General features: G+C 48.9%; 1 protein-coding gene across 1 annotated transcript in view; it reads right to left on the reverse strand.

Annotated features, from left to right (window-relative positions):
* The window catches only part of CFAP221 (cilia and flagella associated protein 221), a 47155-nt gene that overhangs the window by 19937 nt on the left and 5795 nt on the right, over window positions 1-21423 (reverse strand). The gene's annotated exons all lie outside the window — the stretch shown is intronic.

The raw sequence follows: 21423 nt of genomic DNA on the forward strand, positions 1-21423 counted from the left end.
TTTCATATTCTAAAGCAGGTTTTAAGAATATATTTTATTATAATTACTTTGCGACTTCTCATACATCACGGGCTGTATCCAGCACGCTCACAGGAAGCGACACTATTCTGCGCGGGGTTAATGGGGGAAAACAATGCGTGTTGTATAACTCCTTATTATACAGTAGTCTTCACGCCCCGTTATTCTAGCCCAATGATGTCTCATCTTCCAATACCGGGGCTTGGATCTGGGCCCAGAACGGCAGAACTGCTTCAGGAAACACACAAACCCACATTGAAACTGTTTTTTTCCCCATTTATTTTGTAAATGGCGGCGCATTAGAAAACAGCCCGTGGAGTGTTTCGTCCTGGAACGTAGCGCGCGTCTTTTACCCGCCGCTGGCTCGGGTTTTGTAGGTTATGATCAGTGGCGGATTTCCCATTAGGCCCGGGCGGCAAAAATGTCCGCCCCCATATACCGATGCCGCGCTCTCTGACCTATCAGGCCTGATGGGAAGGCGCTTGCTTGTGGCGCCCGCCTCCTTGCTGCCGCTGTCCTTCCCATTCTAAATCGCGTCAAATGACAGCACGTTCCCATGGCACCGAGACGCTGTGTGATATCACGTTGGTGACGTCCGCAGCGTAATTTGACCCTGTGATTCGTAAGGAGAGCGGCAGCAAGGAGGCGGCCGCCAAAGGCAAGCGCGTAGAGAGGTGGCGGATCTTCAAATCCGCCTCTGGTTGTGATGCCTTTTACTGGACCTATGAAAAAGCTTCTGTTCTATAAACAACACTCTTGTCATGTGAAGAAGCACCCCTGTGCTCTGAAAGCTCCATGCACGATACAACAACAGGTACATGGGATGTGTATGTTTGTGCAGTGATGGCTATCACAGCCTGGAACAGGTACATGGGATGTGTATGTTTGTGCAGTGACGCCTATCACAGCCTGTAACATGTACATGGGATGTGTATGTATGTGCAGTGACGGCTATCACAGCCTGGAACATGTACATGGGATGTGTATGTTTGTGCAGTGACGGCTATCACAGCCTGGAACATGTACATGGGATGTGTATGTTTGTGCAGTGATGGCTATCACAGCCTGGAACATGGGATGTGTATGTTTGTGCAGTGACGGCTATCACAGCCTGGAACAGGTACATGGGATGTGTATGTTTGTGCAGTGACGGCTATCACAGCCTGGAACATGTACATGGGATGTGTATGTTTGTGCAGTGACGGCTATCACAGCCTGGAACATGTACATGGGATGTGTATGTGTGTACAGTGACGGCTATCACAGCCTGGAACATGGGATGTGTATGTTTGTGCAGTGACGGCTATCACAGCCTGGAACATGTACATGGGATGTGTATGTTTGTGCAGTGACGGCTATCACAGCCTGGAACATGTACATGGGATGTGTATGTCTGTGCAGTGATGGCTATCACAGCCTGGAACATGTACATGGGATGTGTATGTTTGTGCAGTGATGGCTATCACAGCCTGGAACATGTACATGGGATGTGTATGTTTGTGCAGTGACGGCTATCACAGCCTGGAACATGTACATGGGATGTGTATGTTTGTGCAGTGCCGGCTATCACAGCCTGGAACATGTACATGGGATGTGTATGTTTGTGCAGTGCCGGCTATCACAGCCTGGAACATGTACATGGGATGTGTATGTTTGTGCAGTGACGGCTATCACAGCCTGGAACAAGTACATGGGATGTGTATGTATGTGCATTGACGGCTATCCCAGCCTGGAACATGTACATGGGATGTGTATGTTTGTGCAGTGACGGCTATCACAGCCTGGAACATGTACATGGGATGTGTATGTTTGTGCAGTGACCGCTATCACCGCCTGGAACATGTACATGGGATGTGTATGTTTGTGCAGTGACGGCTATCACAGCCTGGAACATGTACATGGGATGTGTATGTTTGTGCAGTGACGGCTATCACAGCCTGGAACAGGTACATGGGATGTGTATGTTTGTGCAGTGATGGCTATCACAGCCTGGAACAGGAACATGGGATGTGTATGTTTGTGCAGTGACGGCTATCACAGCCTGGAACATGGGATGTGTATGTTTGTGCAGTGACGGCTATCACAGCCTGGAACATGTACATGGGATGTGTATGTTTGTGCAGTGATGGCTATCACAGCCTGGAACATGTACATGGGATGTGTATGTTTGTGCAGTGACGGCTATCACAGCCTGGAACAGGTACATGGGATGTGTATGTTTGTGCAGTGACGGCTATCACAGCCTGGAACATGTACATGGGATGTGTATGTTTGTGCAGTGACGGCTATCACAGCCTGGAAGATGTACATGGGATGTGTATGTTTGTGCAGTGACGGCTATCACAGCCTGGAACAGGTACATGGGATGTGTATGTTTGTGCAGTGACGGCTATCACAGCCTGGAACATGGGATGTGTATGTTTGTGCAGTGACGGCTATCACAGCCTGGAACAGGAACATGGGATGTGTATGTTTGTGCAGTGACGGCTATCACAGCCTGGAACATGGGATGTGTATGTTTGTGCAGTGACGGCTATCACAGTCTGGAACATGGGATGTGTATGTTTGTGCAGTGATGGCTATCACAGCCTGGAACAGGTACATGGGATGTGTATGTTTGTGCATTGACGGCTATCACAGCCTGGAACAGGTACATGGGATGTGTATGTTTGTGCAGTGACGGCTATCACAGCCTGGAACATGTACATGGGATGTGTATGTTTGTGCAGTGACGGCTATCACAGCCTGGAACAGGTACATGGGATGTGTATGTTTGTGCAGTGACGGCTATCACAGCCTGGAACAGGTACATGGGATGTGTATGTTTGTGCAGTGACGGCTATCACAGCCTGGAACATGTACATGGGATGTGTATGTTTGTGCAGTGACGGCTATCACAGCCTGGAACAGGTACATGGGATGTGTATGTATGTGCAGTGATGGCTATCACAGCCTGGAACAGGTACATGGGATGTGTATGTTTGTGCAGTGACGGCTATCACAGCCTGGAACATGTACATGGGATGTGTATGTTTGTGCAGTGACGGCTATCACAGCCTGGAACAGGTACATGGGATGTGTATGTTTGTGCAGTGACGGCTATCACAGCCTGGAACATGTACATGGGATGTGTATGTTTGTGCAGTGACGGCTATCACAGCCTGGAACATGTACATGGGATGTGTATGTTTGTGTAGTGACGGCTATCACAGCCTGGAACATGTACATGGGATGTGTATGTTTGTGCAGTGACGGCTATCACAGCCTGGAACATGTACATGGGATGTGTATGTTTGTGCAGTGACGGCTATCACAGCCTGGAACATGTACATGGGATGTGTATGTTTGTGCAGTGACGGCTATCACAGCCTGGAACATGTACATGGGATGTGTATGTTTGTGCAGTGCCGGCTATCACAGCTTGGAACATGTACATGGGATGTGTATGTTTGTGCAGTGACGGCTATCACAGCCTGGAACATGTACATGGGATGTGTATGTTTGTGCAGTGACGGCTATCACAGCCTGGAACATGTACATGGGATGTGTATGTATGTGCAGTGACGGCTATCCCAGCCTGGAACATGTACATGGGATGTGTATGTTTGTGCAGTGACGGCTATCACAGCCTGGAACATGTACATGGGATGTGTATGTTTGTGCAGTGACGGCTATCACCGCCTGGAACATGTACATGGGATGTGTATGTTTGTGCAGTGACGGCTATCACAGCCTGGAACATGTACATGGGATGTGTATGTTTGTGCAGTGACGGCTATCACAGCCTGGAACAGGTACATGGGATGTGTATGTTTGTGCAGTGATGGCTATCACAGCCTGGAACAGGAACATGGGATGTGTATGTTTGTGCAGTGACGGCTATCACAGCCTGGAACATGGGATGTGTATGTTTGTGCAGTGACGGCTATCACAGCCTGGAAGATGTACATGGGATGTGTATGTTTGTGCAGTGACGGCTATCACAGCCTGGAACATGGGATGTGTATGTTTGTGCAGTGACGGCTATCACAGTCTGGAACATGGGATGTGTATGTTTGTGCAGTGACGGCTATCACAGCCTGGAACAGGTACATGGGATGTGTATGTTTGTGCATTGACGGCTATCACAGCCTGGAACAGGTACATGGGATGTGTATGTTTGTGCAGTGACGGCTATCACAGCCTGGAACATGTACATGGGATGTGTATGTTTGTGCAGTGACGGCTATCACAGCCTGGAACAGGTACATGGGATGTGTATGTTTGTGCAGTGACGGCTATCACAGCCTGGAACAGGTACATGGGATGTGTATGTTTGTGCAGTGACGGCTATCACAGCCTGGAACATGTACATGGGATGTGTATGTTTGTGCAGTGACGGCTATCACAGCCTGGAACAGGTACATGGGATGTGTATGTTTGTGCAGTGACGGCTATCACAGCCTGGAACATGTACATGGGATGTGTATGTATGTGCAGTGATGGCTATCACAGCCTGGAACAGGTACATGGGATGTGTATGTTTGTGCAGTGACGGCTATCACAGCCTGGAACATGTACATGGGATGTGTATGTTTGTGCAGTGACGGCTATCACAGCCTGGAACAGGTACATGGGATGTGTATGTTTGTGCAGTGACGGCTATCACAGCCTGGAACATGTACATGGGATGTGTATGTTTGTGCAGTGACGGCTATCACAGCCTGGAACATGTACATGGGATGTGTATGTTTGTGTAGTGACGGCTATCACAGCCTGGAACATGTACATGGGATGTGTATGTTTGTGCAGTGACGGCTATCACAGCCTGGAACATGTACATGGGATGTGTATGTTTGTGCAGTGACGGCTATCACAGCCTGGAACATGTACATGGGATGTGTATGTTTGTGCAGTGACGGCTATCACAGCCTGGAACATGTACATGGGATGTGTATGTTTGTGCAGTGCCGGCTATCACAGCCTGGAACATGTACATGGGATGTGTATGTTTGTGCAGTGACGGCTATCACAGCCTGGAACATGTACATGGGATGTGTATGTTTGTGCAGTGACGGCTATCACAGCCTGGAACATGTACATGGGATGTGTATGTATGTGCAGTGACGGCTATCCCAGCCTGGAACATGTACATGGGATGTGTATGTTTGTGCAGTGACGGCTATCACAGCCTGGAACATGTACATGGGATGTGTATGTTTGTGCAGTGACGGCTATCACCGCCTGGAACATGTACATGGGATGTGTATGTTTGTGCAGTGACGGCTATCACAGCCTGGAACATGTACATGGGATGTGTATGTTTGTGCAGTGACGGCTATCACAGCCTGGAACAGGTACATGGGATGTGTATGTTTGTGCAGTGATGGCTATCACAGCCTGGAACAGGAACATGGGATGTGTATGTTTGTGCAGTGACGGCTATCACAGCCTGGAACATGGGATGTGTATGTTTGTGCAGTGACGGCTATCACAGCCTGGAACATGTACATGGGATGTGTATGTTTGTGCAGTGATGGCTATCACAGCCTGGAACATGTACATGGGATGTGTATGTTTGTGCAGTGACGGCTATCACAGCCTGGAACAGGTACATGGGATGTGTATGTTTGTGCAGTGACGGCTATCACAGCCTGGAACATGTACATGGGATGTGTATGTTTGTGCAGTGATGGCTATCACAGCCTGGAACATGGGATGTGTATGTTTGTGCAGTGACGGCTATCACAGCCTGGAACAGGTACATGGGATGTGTATGTTTGTGCAGTGACGGCTATCACAGCCTGGAACAGGTACCTGGGATGTGTATGTTTGTGCAGTGACGGCTATCACAGCCTGGAACATGTACATGGGATGTGTATGTTTGTGCAGTGACGGCTATCACAGCCTGGAACATGTACATGGGATGTGTATGTTTGTGCAGTGACGGCTATCACAGCCTGGAAGATGTACATGGGATGTGTATGTTTGTGCAGTGACGGCTATCACAGCCTGGAACAGGTACATGGGATGTGTATGTTTGTGCAGTGACGGCTATCACAGCCTGGAACATGGGATGTGTATGTTTGTGCAGTGACGGCTATCACAGCCTGGAACAGGAACATGGGATGTGTATGTTTGTGCAGTGACGGCTATCACAGCCTGGAAGATGTACATGGGATGTGTATGTTTGTGCAGTGACGGCTATCACAGCCTGGAACATGGGATGTGTATGTTTGTGCAGTGACGGCTATCACAGCCTGGAACATGGGATGTGTATGTTTGTGCAGTGACGGCTATCACAGCCTGGAACAGGTACATGGGATGTGTATGTTTGTGCAGTGACGGCTATCACAGCCTGGAACAGGTACATGGGATGTGTATGTTTGTGCAGTGACGGCTATCACAGCCTGGAACATGTACATGGGATGTGTATGTTTGTGCAGTGACGGCTATCACAGCCTGGAACAGGTACATGGGATGTGTATGTTTGTGCAGTGACGGCTATCACAGCCTGGAACAGGTACATGGGATGTGTATGTTTGTGCAGTGACGGCTATCACAGCCTGGAACATGTACATGGGATGTGTATGTTTGTGCAGTGACGGCTATCACAGCCTGGAACAGGTACATGGGATGTGTATGTTTGTGCAGTGACGGCTATCACAGCCTGGAACATGTACATGGGATGTGTATGTATGTGCAGTGATGGCTATCACAGCCTGGAACAGGTACATGGGATGTGTATGTTTGTGCAGTGACGGCTATCACAGCCTGGAACATGTACATGGGATGTGTATGTTTGTGCAGTGACGGCTATCACAGCCTGGAACAGGTACATGGGATGTGTATGTTTGTGCAGTGACGGCTATCACAGCCTGGAACATGTACATGGGATGTGTATGTTTGTGCAGTGACGGCTATCACAGCCTGGAACATGTACATGGGATGTGTATGTTTGTGCAGTGACGGCTATCACAGCCTGGAACATGTACATGGGATGTGTATGTTTGTGCAGTGACGGCTATCACAGCCTGGAACATGTACATGGGATGTGTATGTTTGTGCAGTGATGGCTATCACAGCCTGGAACAGGTACATGGGATGTGTATGTCTGTGCAGTGACGGCTATCACAGCCTGGAACATGTACATGGTATGTGTATGTTTGTGCAGTGACGGCTATCACAGCCTGGAACAGGAACACGGGATGTGTATGTTTGTGCAGTGACGGCTATCACAGCCTGGAACATGTACATGGGATGTGTATGTCTGTGCAGTGATGGCTATCACAGCCTGGAACAGGTACATGGGATGTGTATGTTTGTGCAGTGACGGCTATCACCGCCTGGAACATGGGATGTGTATGTTTGTGCAGTGATGGCTATCATAGCCTGGAACATGTACATGGGATGTGTATGTTTGTGCAGTGACGGCTATCACAGCCTGGAACAGGTACATGGGATGTGTATGTTTGTGCAGTGACGGCTATCACAGCCTGGAACATGTACATGGGATGTGTATGTTTGTGCAGTGACGGCTATCACAGCCTCGAACATGTACATGGGATGTGTATGTCTGTGCAGTGATGGCTATCACAGCCTGGAACAGGTACATGGGATGTGTATGTTTGTGCAGTGACGGCTATCACCGCCTGGAACATGGGATGTGTATGTTTGTGCAGTGACGGCTATCATAGCCTGGAACATGTACATGGGATGTGTATGTTTGTGCAGTAACGGCTATCACAGCCTGGGACATGTACATGGGATGTGTATGTTTGTGCAGTGACGGCTATCACAGCTTGGAACATGTACATGGGATGTGTATGTTTGTGCAGTGACGGCTATCACAGCCTGGAACATGGGATGTGTATGTTTGTGCAGTGACGGCTATCACAGCCTGGAACATGTACATGGGATGTGTATGTTTGTGCAGTGACGGCTATCACTGCCTGGAACATGGGATGTGTATGTTTGTGCAGTGACGGCTATCACCGCCTGGAACATGGGATGTGTATGTTTGTGCAGTGACGGCTATCACCGCCTGGAACATGGGATGTGTATGTTTGTGCAGTGACGGCTATCATAGCCTGGAACATGTACATGGGATGTGTATGTTTGTGCAGTGACGGCTATCACAGCCTGGGACATGTACATGGGATGTGTATGTTTGTGCAGTGACGGCTATCACAGCCTGGAACATGTACATGGGATGTGTATGTTTGTGCAGTGATGGCTATCACAGCCTGGAACATGTACATGGGATGTGTATGTATGTGCAGTGACGGCTATCCCAGCCTGGAACATGTACATGGGATGTGTATGTTTGTGCAGTGACGGCTATCACAGCCTGGAACATGTACATGGGATGTGTATGTTTGTGCAGTGACGGCTATCACCGCCTGGAACATGTACATGGGATGTGTATGTTTGTGCAGTGACGGCTATCACAGCCTGGAACATGTACATGGGATGTGTATGTTTGTGCAGTGACGGCTATCACAGCCTGGAACAGGTACATGGGATGTGTATGTTTGTGCAGTGATGGCTATCACAGCCTGGAACAGGAACATGGGATGTGTATGTTTGTGCAGTGACGGCTATCACAGCCTGGAACATGGGATGTGTATGTTTGTGCAGTGACGGCTATCACAGCCTGGAAGATGTACATGGGATGTGTATGTTTGTGCAGTGACGGCTATCACAGCCTGGAACATGGGATGTGTATGTTTGTGCAGTGACGGCTATCACAGTCTGGAACATGGGATGTGTATGTTTGTGCAGTGACGGCTATCACAGCCTGGAACAGGTACATGGGATGTGTATGTTTGTGCATTGACGGCTATCACAGCCTGGAACAGGTACATGGGATGTGTATGTTTGTGCAGTGACGGCTATCACAGCCTGGAACATGTACATGGGATGTGTATGTTTGTGCAGTGACGGCTATCACAGCCTGGAACAGGTACATGGGATGTGTATGTTTGTGCAGTGACGGCTATCACAGCCTGGAACAGGTACATGGGATGTGTATGTTTGTGCAGTGACGGCTATCACAGCCTGGAACATGTACATGGGATGTGTATGTTTGTGCAGTGACGGCTATCACAGCCTGGAACAGGTACATGGGATGTGTATGTTTGTGCAGTGACGGCTATCACAGCCTGGAACATGTACATGGGATGTGTATGTATGTGCAGTGATGGCTATCACAGCCTGGAACAGGTACATGGGATGTGTATGTTTGTGCAGTGACGGCTATCACAGCCTGGAACATGTACATGGGATGTGTATGTTTGTGCAGTGACGGCTATCACAGCCTGGAACAGGTACATGGGATGTGTATGTTTGTGCAGTGACGGCTATCACAGCCTGGAACATGTACATGGGATGTGTATGTTTGTGCAGTGACGGCTATCACAGCCTGGAACATGTACATGGGATGTGTATGTTTGTGTAGTGACGGCTATCACAGCCTGGAACATGTACATGGGATGTGTATGTTTGTGCAGTGACGGCTATCACAGCCTGGAACATGTACATGGGATGTGTATGTTTGTGCAGTGACGGCTATCACAGCCTGGAACATGTACATGGGATGTGTATGTTTGTGCAGTGACGGCTATCACAGCCTGGAACATGTACATGGGATGTGTATGTTTGTGCAGTGACGGCTATCACCGCCTGGAACATGTACATGGGATGTGTATGTTTGTGCAGTGACGGCTATCACAGCCTGGAACATGTACATGGGATGTGTATGTTTGTGCAGTGACGGCTATCATAGCCTGGAAAAGGTACATGGGATGTGTATGTTTGTGCAGTGATGGCTATCACAGCCTGGAACAGGAACATGGGATGTGTATGTTTGTGCAGTGACGGCTATCACAGCCTGGAACATGGGATGTGTATGTTTGTGCAGTGACGGCTATCACAGCCTGGAAGATGTACATGGGATGTGTATGTTTGTGCAGTGACGGCTATCACAGCCTGGAACATGGGATGTGTATGTTTGTGCAGTGACGGCTATCACAGTCTGGAACATGGGATGTGTATGTTTGTGCAGTGACGGCTATCACAGCCTGGAACAGGTACATGGGATGTGTATGTTTGTGCAGTGACGGCTATCACAGCCTGGAACATGTACATGGGATGTGTATGTTTGTGCAGTGACGGCTATCACAGCCTGGAACATGTACATGGGATGTGTATGTTTGTGTAGTGACGGCTATCACAGCCTGGAACATGTACATGGGATGTGTATGTTTGTGCAGTGACGGCTATCACAGCCTGGAACATGTACATGGGATGTGTATGTTTGTGCAGTGACGGCTATCACAGCCTGGAACATGTACATGGGATGTGTATGTTTGTGCAGTGACGGCTATCACAGCCTGGAACATGTACATGGGATGTGTATGTTTGTGCAGTGACGGCTATCACCGCCTGGAACATGTACATGGGATGTGTATGTTTGTGCAGTGACGGCTATCACAGCCTGGAACATGTACATGGGATGTGTATGTTTGTGCAGTGACGGCTATCATAGCCTGGAAAAGGTACATGGGATGTGTATGTTTGTGCAGTGATGGCTATCACAGCCTGGAACAGGAACATGGGATGTGTATGTTTGTGCAGTGACGGCTATCACAGCCTGGAACATGGGATGTGTATGTTTGTGCAGTGACGGCTATCACAGCCTGGAAGATGTACATGGGATGTGTATGTTTGTGCAGTGACGGCTATCACAGCCTGGAACATGGGATGTGTATGTTTGTGCAGTGACGGCTATCACAGTCTGGAACATGGGATGTGTATGTTTGTGCAGTGACGGCTATCACAGCCTGGAACAGGTACATGGGATGTGTATGTCTGTGCATTGACGGCTATCACAGCCTGGAACAGGTACATGGGATGTGTATGTTTGTGCAGTGACGGCTATCACAGCCTGGAACATGTACATGGGATGTGTATGTTTGTGCAGTGACGGCTATCACAGCCTGGAACAGGTACATGGGATGTGTATGTTTGTGCAGTGACGGCTATCACAGCCTGGAACAGGTACATGGGATGTGTATGTTTGTGCAGTGACGGCTATCACAGCCTGGAACATGTACATGGGATGTGTATGTTTGTGCAGTGACGGCTATCACAGCCTGGAACAGGTACATGGGATGTGTATGTTTGTGCAGTGACGGCTATCACAGCCTGGAACATGTACATGGGATGTGTATGTATGTGCAGTGATGGCTATCACAGCCTGGAACAGGTACATGGGATGTGTATGTTTGTGCAGTGACGGCTATCACAGCCTGGAACATGTACATGGGATGTGTATGTTTGTGCAGTGACGGCTATCACAGCCTGGAACAGGTACATGGGATGTGTATGTTTGTGCAGTGACGGCTATTACAGCCTGGAACATGTACATGGGATGTGTATGTTTGTGCAGTGACGGCTATCACAGCCTGGAACATGTACATGGGATGTGTATGTTTGTGTAGTGACGGCTATCACAGCCTGGAACATGTACATGGGATGTGTATGTTTGTGCAGTGACGGCTATCACAGCCTGGAACATGTACATGGGATGTGTATGTTTGTGCAGTGACGGCTATCACAGCCTGGAACATGTACATGGGATGTGTATGTTTGTGCAGTGACGGCTATCACAGCCTGGAACATGTACATGGGATGTGTATGTTTGTGCAGTGCCGGCTATCACAGCCTGGAACATGTACATGGGATGTGTATGTTTGTGCAGTGACGGCTATCACAGCCTGGAACATGTACATGGGATGTGTATGTTTGTGCAGTGACGGCTATCACAGCCTGGAACATGTACATGGGATGTGTATGTATGTGCAGTGACGGCTATCCCAGCCTGGAACATGTACATGGGATGTGTATGTTTGTGCAGTGACGGCTATCACAGCCTGGAACATGTACATGGGATGTGTATGTTTGTGCAGTGATGGCTATCACCGCCTGGAACATGTACATGGGATGTGTATGTTTGTGCAGTGACGGCTATCACAGCCTGGAACATGTACATGGGATGTGTATGTTTGTGCAGTGACGGCTATCACAGCCTGGAACAGGTACATGGGATGTGTATGTTTGTGCAGTGATGGCTATCACAGCCTGGAACAGGAACATGGGATGTGTATGTTTGTGCAGTGACGGCTATCACAGCCTGGAACATGGGATGTGTATGTTTGTGCAGTGACGGCTATCACAGCCTGGAACATGTACATGGGATGTGTATGTTTGTGCAGTGATGGCTATCACAGCCTGGAACATGTACATGGGATGTGTATGTTTGTGCAGTGACGGCTATCACAGCCTGGAACAGGTACATGGGATGTGTATGTTTGTGCAGTGACGGCTATCACAGCCTGGAACATGTACATGGGATGTGTATGTTTGTGCAGTGATGGCTATCACAGCCTGGAACATGGGATGTGTATGTTTGTGCAGTGACGGCTATCACAGCCTGGAACAGGTACATGGGATGTGTATGTTTGTGCAGTGACGGCTATCACAGCCTGGAACAGGTACCTGGGATGTGTATGTTTGTGCAGTGACGGCTATCACAGCCTGGAACATGTACATGGGATGTGTATGTTTGTGCAGTGACGGCTATCACAGCCTGGAACATGTACATGGGATGTGTATGTTTGTGCAGTGACGGCTATCACAGCCTGGAAGATGTACATGGGATGTGTATGTTTGTGCAGTGACGGCTATCACAGCCTGGAACAGGTACATGGGATGTGTATGTTTGTGCAGTGACGGCTATCACAGCCTGGAACATGGGATGTGTATGTTTGTGCAGTGACGGCTATCACAGCCTGGAACAGGAACATGGGATGTGTATGTTTGTGCAGTGACGGCTATCACAGCCTGGAAGATGTACATGGGATGTGTATGTTTGTGCAGTGACGGCTATCACAGCCTGGAACATGGGATGTGTATGTTTGTGCAGTGACGGCTATCACAGCCTGGAACATGGGATGTGTATGTTTGTGCAGTGACGGCTATCACAGCCTGGAACAGGTACATGGGATGTGTATGTTTGTGCAGTGACGGCTATCACAGCCTGGAACAGGTACATGGGATGTGTATGTTTGTGCAGTGACGGCTATCACAGCCTGGAACAGGTACATGGGATGTGTATGTTTGTGCAGTGACGGCTATCACAGCCTGGAACATGTACATGGGATGTGTATGTTTGTGCAGTGACGGCTATCACAGCCTGGAACAGGTACATGGGATGTGTATGTTTGTGCAGTGACGGCTATCACAGCCTGGAACATGTACATGGGATGTGTATGTATGTGCAGTGATGGCTATCACAGCCTGGAACAGGTACATGGGATGTGTATGTTTGTGCAGTGACGGCTATCACAGCCTGGAACATGTACATGGGATGTGTATGTTTGTGCAGTGACGGCTATCACAGCCTGGAACAGGTACATGGGATGTGTATGTTTGTGCAGTGACGGCTATCACAGCCTGGAACATGTACATGGGATGTGTATGTTTGTGCAGTGACGGCTATCACAGCCTGGAACATGTACATGGGATGTGTATGTTTGTGCAGTGACGGCTATCACAGCCTGGAACATGTACATGGGATGTGTATGTTTGTGCAGTGACGGCTATCACAGCCTGGAACATGTACATGGGATGTGTATGTTTGTGCAGTGATGGCTATCACAGCCTGGAACAGGTACATGGGATGTGTATGTCTGTGCAGTGATGGCTATCACAGCCTGGAACAGGTACATGGGATGTGTATGTTTGTGCAGTGACGGCTATCACCGCCTGGAACATGGGATGTGTATGTTTGTGCAGTGATGGCTATCATAGCCTGGAACATGTACATGGGATGTGTATGTTTGTGCAGTGACGGCTATCACAGCCTGGAACAGGTACATGGGATGTGTATGTTTGTGCAGTGACGGCTATCACAGCCTGGAACATGTACATGGGATGTGTATGTTTGTGCAGTGACGGCTATCACAGCCTCGAACATGTACATGGGATGTGTATGTCTGTGCAGTGATGGCTATCACAGCCTGGAACAGGTACATGGGATGTGTATGTTTGTGCAGTGACGGCTATCACCGCCTGGAACATGGGATGTGTATGTTTGTGCAGTGACGGCTATCATAGCCTGGAACATGTACATGGGATGTGTATGTTTGTGCAGTAACGGCTATCACAGCCTGGGACATGTACATGGGATGTGTATGTTTGTGCAGTGACGGCTATCACAGCCTGGAACATGTACATGGGATGTGTATGTTTGTGCAGTGACGGCTATCACAGCCTGGAACATGGGATGTGTATGTTTGTGCAGTGACGGCTATCACAGCCTGGAACATGTACATGGGATGTGTATGTTTGTGCAGTGACGGCTATCACTGCCTGGAACATGGGATGTGTATGTTTGTGCAGTGACGGCTATCACCGCCTGGAACATGGGATGTGTATGTTTGTGCAGTGACGGCTATCACCGCCAGGAACATGGGATGTGTATGTTTGTGCAGTGACGGCTATCATAGCCTGGAACATGTACATGGGATGTGTATGTTTGTGCAGTGACGGCTATCACAGCCTGGGACATGTACATGGGATGTGTATGTTTGTGCAGTGACGGCTATCACAGCCTGGAACAGGTACATGGGATGTGTATGTTTGTGCAGTGACGGCTATCACAGCCTGGAACAGGTACATGGGATGTGTATGTTTGTGCAGTGACGGCTATCACAGCCTGGAACATGTACATGGGATGTGTATGTTTGTGCAGTGACGGCTATCACAGCCTGGAACAGGTACATGGGATGTGTATGTTTGTGCAGTGACGGCTATCACAGCCTGGAACATGTACATGGGATGTGTATGTCTGTGCAGTGATGGCTATCACAGCCTGGAACAGGTACATGGGATGTGTATGTTTGTGCAGTGACGGCTATCACAGCCTGGAACATGTACATGGGATGTGTATGTTTGTGCAGTGACGGCTATCACAGCCTGGAACAGGTACATGGGATGTGTATGTTTGTGCAGTGACGGCTATCACAGCCTGGAACATGTACATGGGATGTGTATGTTAGTGCAGTGACGGCTATCACAGCCTGGAACATGTACATGGGATGTGTATGTTTGTGCAGTGACGGCTATCACAGCCTGGAACATGTACATGGGATGTGTATGTTTGTGCAATGACGGCTATCACAGCCAGGAACATGTACATGGGATGTGTATGTTTGTGCAGTGACGGCTATCACAGCCTGGAACAGGTACATGGGATGTGTATGTCTGTGCAGTGACGGCTATCACAGCCTGGAACATGTACATGGTATGTGTATGTTTGTGCAGTGACGGCTATCACAGCCTGGAACAGGAACACGGGATGTGTATGTTTGTGCAGTGACGGCTATCACAGCCTGGAACATGTACATGGGATGTGTATGTATGTGCAGTGATGGCTATCACAGCCTGGAACAGGTACATGGGATGTGTATGTTTGTGCAGTGACGGCTATCACCGCCTGGAACATGGGATGTGTATGTTTGTGCAGTGACGGCTATCATAGCCTGGAACATGTACATGGGATGTGTATGTTTGTGCAGTGACGGCTATCACAGCCTGGAACAGGTACATGGGATGTGTATGTTTGTGCAGGGACGGCTATCACAGCCTGGAACATGTACATGGGATGTGTATGTTTGTGCAGTGACGGCTATCACAGCCTCGAACATGTACATGGGTTGTGTATGTCTGTGCAGTGATGGCTATCACAGCCTGGAACAGGTACATGGGATGTGTATGTTTGTGCAGTGACGGCTATCACCGCCTGGAACATGGGATGTGTATGTTTGTGCAGTGACGGCTATCATAGCCTGGAACATGTACATGGGATGTGTATGTTTGTGCAGTGACGGCTATCACAGCCTGGGACATGTACATGGGATGTGTATGTTTGTGCAGTGACGGCTATCACAGCCTGGAACATGTACATGGGATGTGTATGTTTGTGCAGTGACGGCTATCACAGCCTGGAACATGGGATGTGTATGTTTGTGCAGTGACGGCTATCACAGCCTGGAACATGTACATGGGATGTGTATGTTTGTGCAGTGACGGCTATCACTGCCTGGAACATGGGATGTGTATGTTTGTGCAGTGACGGCTATCACCGCCTGGAACATGGGATGTGTATGTTTGTGCAGTGACGGCTATCACCGCCTGGAACATGGGATGTGTATGTTTGTGCAGTGACGGCTATCATAGCCTGGAACATGTACATGGGATGTGTATGTTTGTGCAGTGACGGCTATCACAGCCTGGGACATGTACATGGGATGTGTATGTTTGTGCAGTGACGGCGATCACAGCCTGGAACATGTACATGGGATGTGTATGTTTGTGCAGTGACGGCTATCACAGCCTGGTACATGGGATGTGTATGTTTGTGCAGTGACGGCTATCACAGCCTGGTACATGGGATGTGTATGTTTGTGCAGTGACGGCTATCACAGCCTGGAACATGGGATGTGTATGTTTGTGCAGTGACGGCTATCACAGCCTGGAACATGTACATGGGATGTGTATGTTTGTGCAGTGAAGGCTATCACAGCCTGGAACATGTACATGGAATGTGTATGTTTGTGCAGTGACGGCTATCACAGCCTGGAACATGGGATGTGTATGTTTGTGCAGTGATGGCTATCACAGCCTGGAACATGTACATGAGATGTGTATGTTTGTGCAGTGACGGCTATCACAGCCTGGAACATGTACATGAGATGTGTATGTTTGTGCAGTGACGGCTATCACAGCCTGGAACAGGAACATGGGATGTGTATGTTTGTGCAGTGACGGCTATCACAGCCTGGAACAGGTACATGGGATGTGTATGTTTGTGCGGTGACGGCTATCACAGCCTGGAACATGTACATGAGATGTGTATGTTTGTGCAGTGACGGCTATCACAGCCTGGAACATGTATATGGGATGTGTATGTTTGTGCAGTGACGGCTATCACAGCCTGGAACAGGAACATGGGATGTGTATGTTTGTGCAGTGACGGCTATCACAGCCTGGAACAGGTACATGGGATGTGTATGTTTGTGCAGTGACGGCTATCACAGCCTGGAACATGGGATGTGTATGTTTGTGCAGTGACGGCTATCACAGCCTGGAACATGTACATGGGATGTGTATGTTTGAGCAGTGACGGCTATCACAGCCTGGAACAGGTACATGGGATGTGTATGTTTGTGCAGTGATGGCTATCACAGCCTGGAACAGGTACATGGGATGTGTATGTTTGTGCAGTGACGGCTATCACAGCCTGAAACATGTACATGGGATGTGTATGTTTGTGCAGTGACGGCTATCACAGCCTGGAACAGGTACCTGGGATGTGTATGTTTGTGCAGCGACGGCTATCACAGCCTGAAACATGTACATGGGATGTGTATGTTTGTGCAGCGACGGCTATCACAGCCTGGAACATGTATATGGGATGTGTATGTTTGTGCAGTGACGGCTATCACAGCCTGGAACATGTACATGGGATGTGTATGTTTGTGCAGTGACGGCTATCACAGCCTGGAACATGTACATGGGATGTGTATGTTTGTGCAGTGACGGCTATCACAGCCTGGAACAGGTACATGGGATGTGTATGTTTGTGCAGCGACGGCTATCACAGCCTGGAACAGGTACATGGGATGTGTATGTTTGTGCAGTGACGGCTATCACAGCCTGGAACAGGAACATGGGATGTGTATGTTTGTGCAGTGACGGCTATCACAGCCTGGAACATGTACATGGGATGTGTATGTTTCTGCAGCGACGGCTATCACAGCCTGGAACAGGTACATGGGATGTGTATGTTTGTGCAGTGACGGCTATCACAGCCTGAAACATGTACATGGGATGTGTATGTTTGTGCAGTGACGGCTATCACAGCCTGAAACATGTACATGGGATGTGTATGTTTGTGCAGTGACGGCTATCACAGCCTCGAACATGTACATGGGATGTGTATGTCTGTGCAGTGATGGCTATCACAGCCTGGAACAGGTACATGGGATGTGTATGTTTGTGCAGTGACGGCTATCACCGCCTGGAACATGGGATGTGTATGTTTGTGCAGTGACGGCTATCATAGCCTGGAACATGTACATGGGATGTGTATGTTTGTGCAGTGACGGCTATCACAGCCTGGGACATGTACATGGGATGTGTATGTTTGTGCAGTGACGGCTATCACAGCCTGGAACATGGGATGTGTATGTTTGTGCAGTGACGGCTATCACAGCCTGGAACATGTACATGGGATGTGTATGTTTGTGCAGTGACGGCTATCACTGCCTGGAACATGGGATGTGTATGTTTGTGCAGTGACGGCTATCACCGCCTGGAACATGGGATGTGTATGTTTGTGCAGTGACGGCTATCACCGCCTGGAACATGGGATGTGTATGTTTGTGCAGTGACGGCTATCATAGCCTGGAACATGTACATGGGATGTGTATGTTTGTGCAGTGACGGCTATCACAGCCTGGAACATGGGATGTGTATGTTTGTGCAGTGACGGCTATCACAGCCTGGAACATGTACATGGGATGTGTATGTTTGTGCAGTGACGGCTATCACAGCCTGGTACATGGGATGTGTATGTTTGTGCAGTGACGGCTATCACAGCCTGGTACATGGGATGTGTATGTTTGTGCAGTGACGGCTATCACCGCCTGGAACATGGGATGTGTATGTTTGTGCAGTGACGGCTATCATAGCCTGGAACATGTACATGGGATGTGTATGTTTGTGCAGTGACGGCTATCACAGCCTGGAACATGTACATGGGATGTGTATGTTTGTGCAGTGACGGCTATCACAGCCTGGTACATGGGATGTGTATGTTTGTGCAGTGACGGCTATCACAGCCTGGTACATGGGATGTGTATGTTTGTGCAGTGACGGCTATCACAGCCTGGAACATGGGATGTGTATGTTTGTGCAGTGACGGCTATCACAGCCTGGAACATGTACATGGGATGTGTATGTTTGTGCAGTGACGGCTATCACAGCCTGGAACATGTACATGGAATGTGTATGTTTGTGCAGTGACGGCTATCACAGCCTGGAACATGGGATGTGTATGTTTGTGCAGTGATGGCTATCACAGCCTGGAACATGTACATGAGATGTGTATGTTTGTGCAGTGACGGCTATCACAGCCTGGAACAGGTACATGGGATGTGTATGTTTGTGCAGTGACAGCTATCACAGCCTGGAACAGGTACATGGGATGTGTATGTTTGTGCAGTGACGGCTATCACAGCCTGGAACAGGTACATGGGATGTGTATGTTTGTGCGGTGACGGCTATCACAGCCTGGAACATGTACATGAGATGTGTATGTTTGTGCAGTGACGGCTATCACAGCCTGGAACATGTATATGGGATGTGTATGTTTGTGCAGTGACGGCTATCACAGCCTGGAACAGGAACATGGGATGTGTATGTTTGTGCAGTGACGGCTATTACAGCCTGGAACAGGTACATGGGATGTGTATGTTTGTGCAGTGACGGCTATCACAGCCTGGAACATGGGATGTGTATGTTTGTGCAGTGACGGCTATCACAGCCTGGAACATGTACATGGGATGTGTATGTTTGTGCAGTGACGGCTATCACAGCCTGGAACAGGTACATGGGATGTGTATGTTTGTGCAGTGATGGCTATCACAGCCTGGAACAGGTACATGGGATGTGTATGTTTGTGCAGTGACGGCTATCACAGCCTGAAACATGTACATGGGATGTGTATGTTTGTGCAGTGACGGCTATCACAGCCTGGAACAGGTACCTGGGATGTGTATGTTTGTGCAGCGACGGCTATCACAGCCTGGAACATGTACATGGGATGTGTATGTTTGTGCAGTGACGGCTATCACAGCCTGGAACATGTATATGGGATGTGTATGTTTGTGCAGTGACGGCTATCACAGCCTGGAACATGTACATGGGATGTGTATGTTTGTGCAGTGACGGCTATCACAGCCTGGAACATGTACATGGGATGTGTATGTTTGTGCAGTGACGGCTATCACAGCCTGGAACAGGTACATGGGATGTGTATGTTTGTGCAGCGACGGCTATCACAGCCTGGAACAGGTACATGGGATGTGTATGTTTGTGCAGTGACGGCTATCACAGCCTGGAACAGGAACATGGGATGTGTATGTTTGTGCAGTGACGGCTATCACAGCCTGGAACATGTACATGGGATGTGTATGTTTGTGCAGCGACGGCTATCACAGCCTGGAACAGGTACATGGGATGTGTATGTTTGTGCAGTGATGGCTATCACAGCCTGAAACATGTACATGGGATGTGTATGTTTGTGCAGTGACGGCTATCACAGCCTGAAACATGTACATGGGATGTGTATGTTTGTGCAGTGACGGCTATCACAGCCTCGAACATGTACATGGGATGTGTATGTCTGTGCAGTGATGGCTATCACAGCCTGGAACAGGTACATGGGATGTGTATGTTTGTGCAGTGACGGCTATCACCGCCTGGAACATGGGATGTGTATGTTTGTGCAGTGACGGCTATCATAGCCTGGAACATGTACATGGGATGTGTATGTTTGTGCAGTGACGGCTATCACAGCCTGGGACATGTACATGGGATGTGTATGTTTGTGCAGTGACGGCTATCACAGCCTGGAACATGGGATGTGTATGTTTGTGCAGTGACGGCTATCACAGCCTGGAACATGTACATGGGATGTGTATGTTTGTGCAGTGACGGCTATCACTGCCTGGAACATGGGATGTGTATGTTTGTGCAGTGACGGCTATCACCGCCTGGAACATGGGATGTGTATGTTTGTGCAGTGACGGCTATCACCGCCTGGAACATGGGATGTGTATGTTTGTGCAGTGACGGCTATCATAGCCTGGAACATGTACATGGGATGTGTATGTTTGTGCAGTGACGGCTATCACAGCCTGGAACATGGGATGTGTATGTTTGTGCAGTGACGGTTATCACAGCCTGGAACATGTACATGGGATGTGTATGTTTGTGCAGTGACGGCTATCACTGCCTGGAACATGGGATGTGTATGTTTGTGCAGTGACGGCTATCACCGCCTGGAACAGGGGATGTGTATGTTTGTGCAGTGACGGCTATCACCGCCTGGAACATGGGATGTGTATGTTTGTGCAGTGACGGCTATCATAGCCTGGAACATGTACATGGGATGTGTATGTTTGTGCAGTGACGGCTATCACAGCCTGGGACATGTACATGGGATGTGTATGTTTGTGCAGTGACGGCGATCACAGCCTGGAACATGTACATGGGATGTGTATGTTTGTGCAG

Source organism: Ascaphus truei, chromosome 7 (assembly GCF_040206685.1).
Source record: "Ascaphus truei isolate aAscTru1 chromosome 7, aAscTru1.hap1, whole genome shotgun sequence".
NCBI classification, from domain to species: Eukaryota; Metazoa; Chordata; class Amphibia; order Anura; family Ascaphidae; genus Ascaphus; species Ascaphus truei.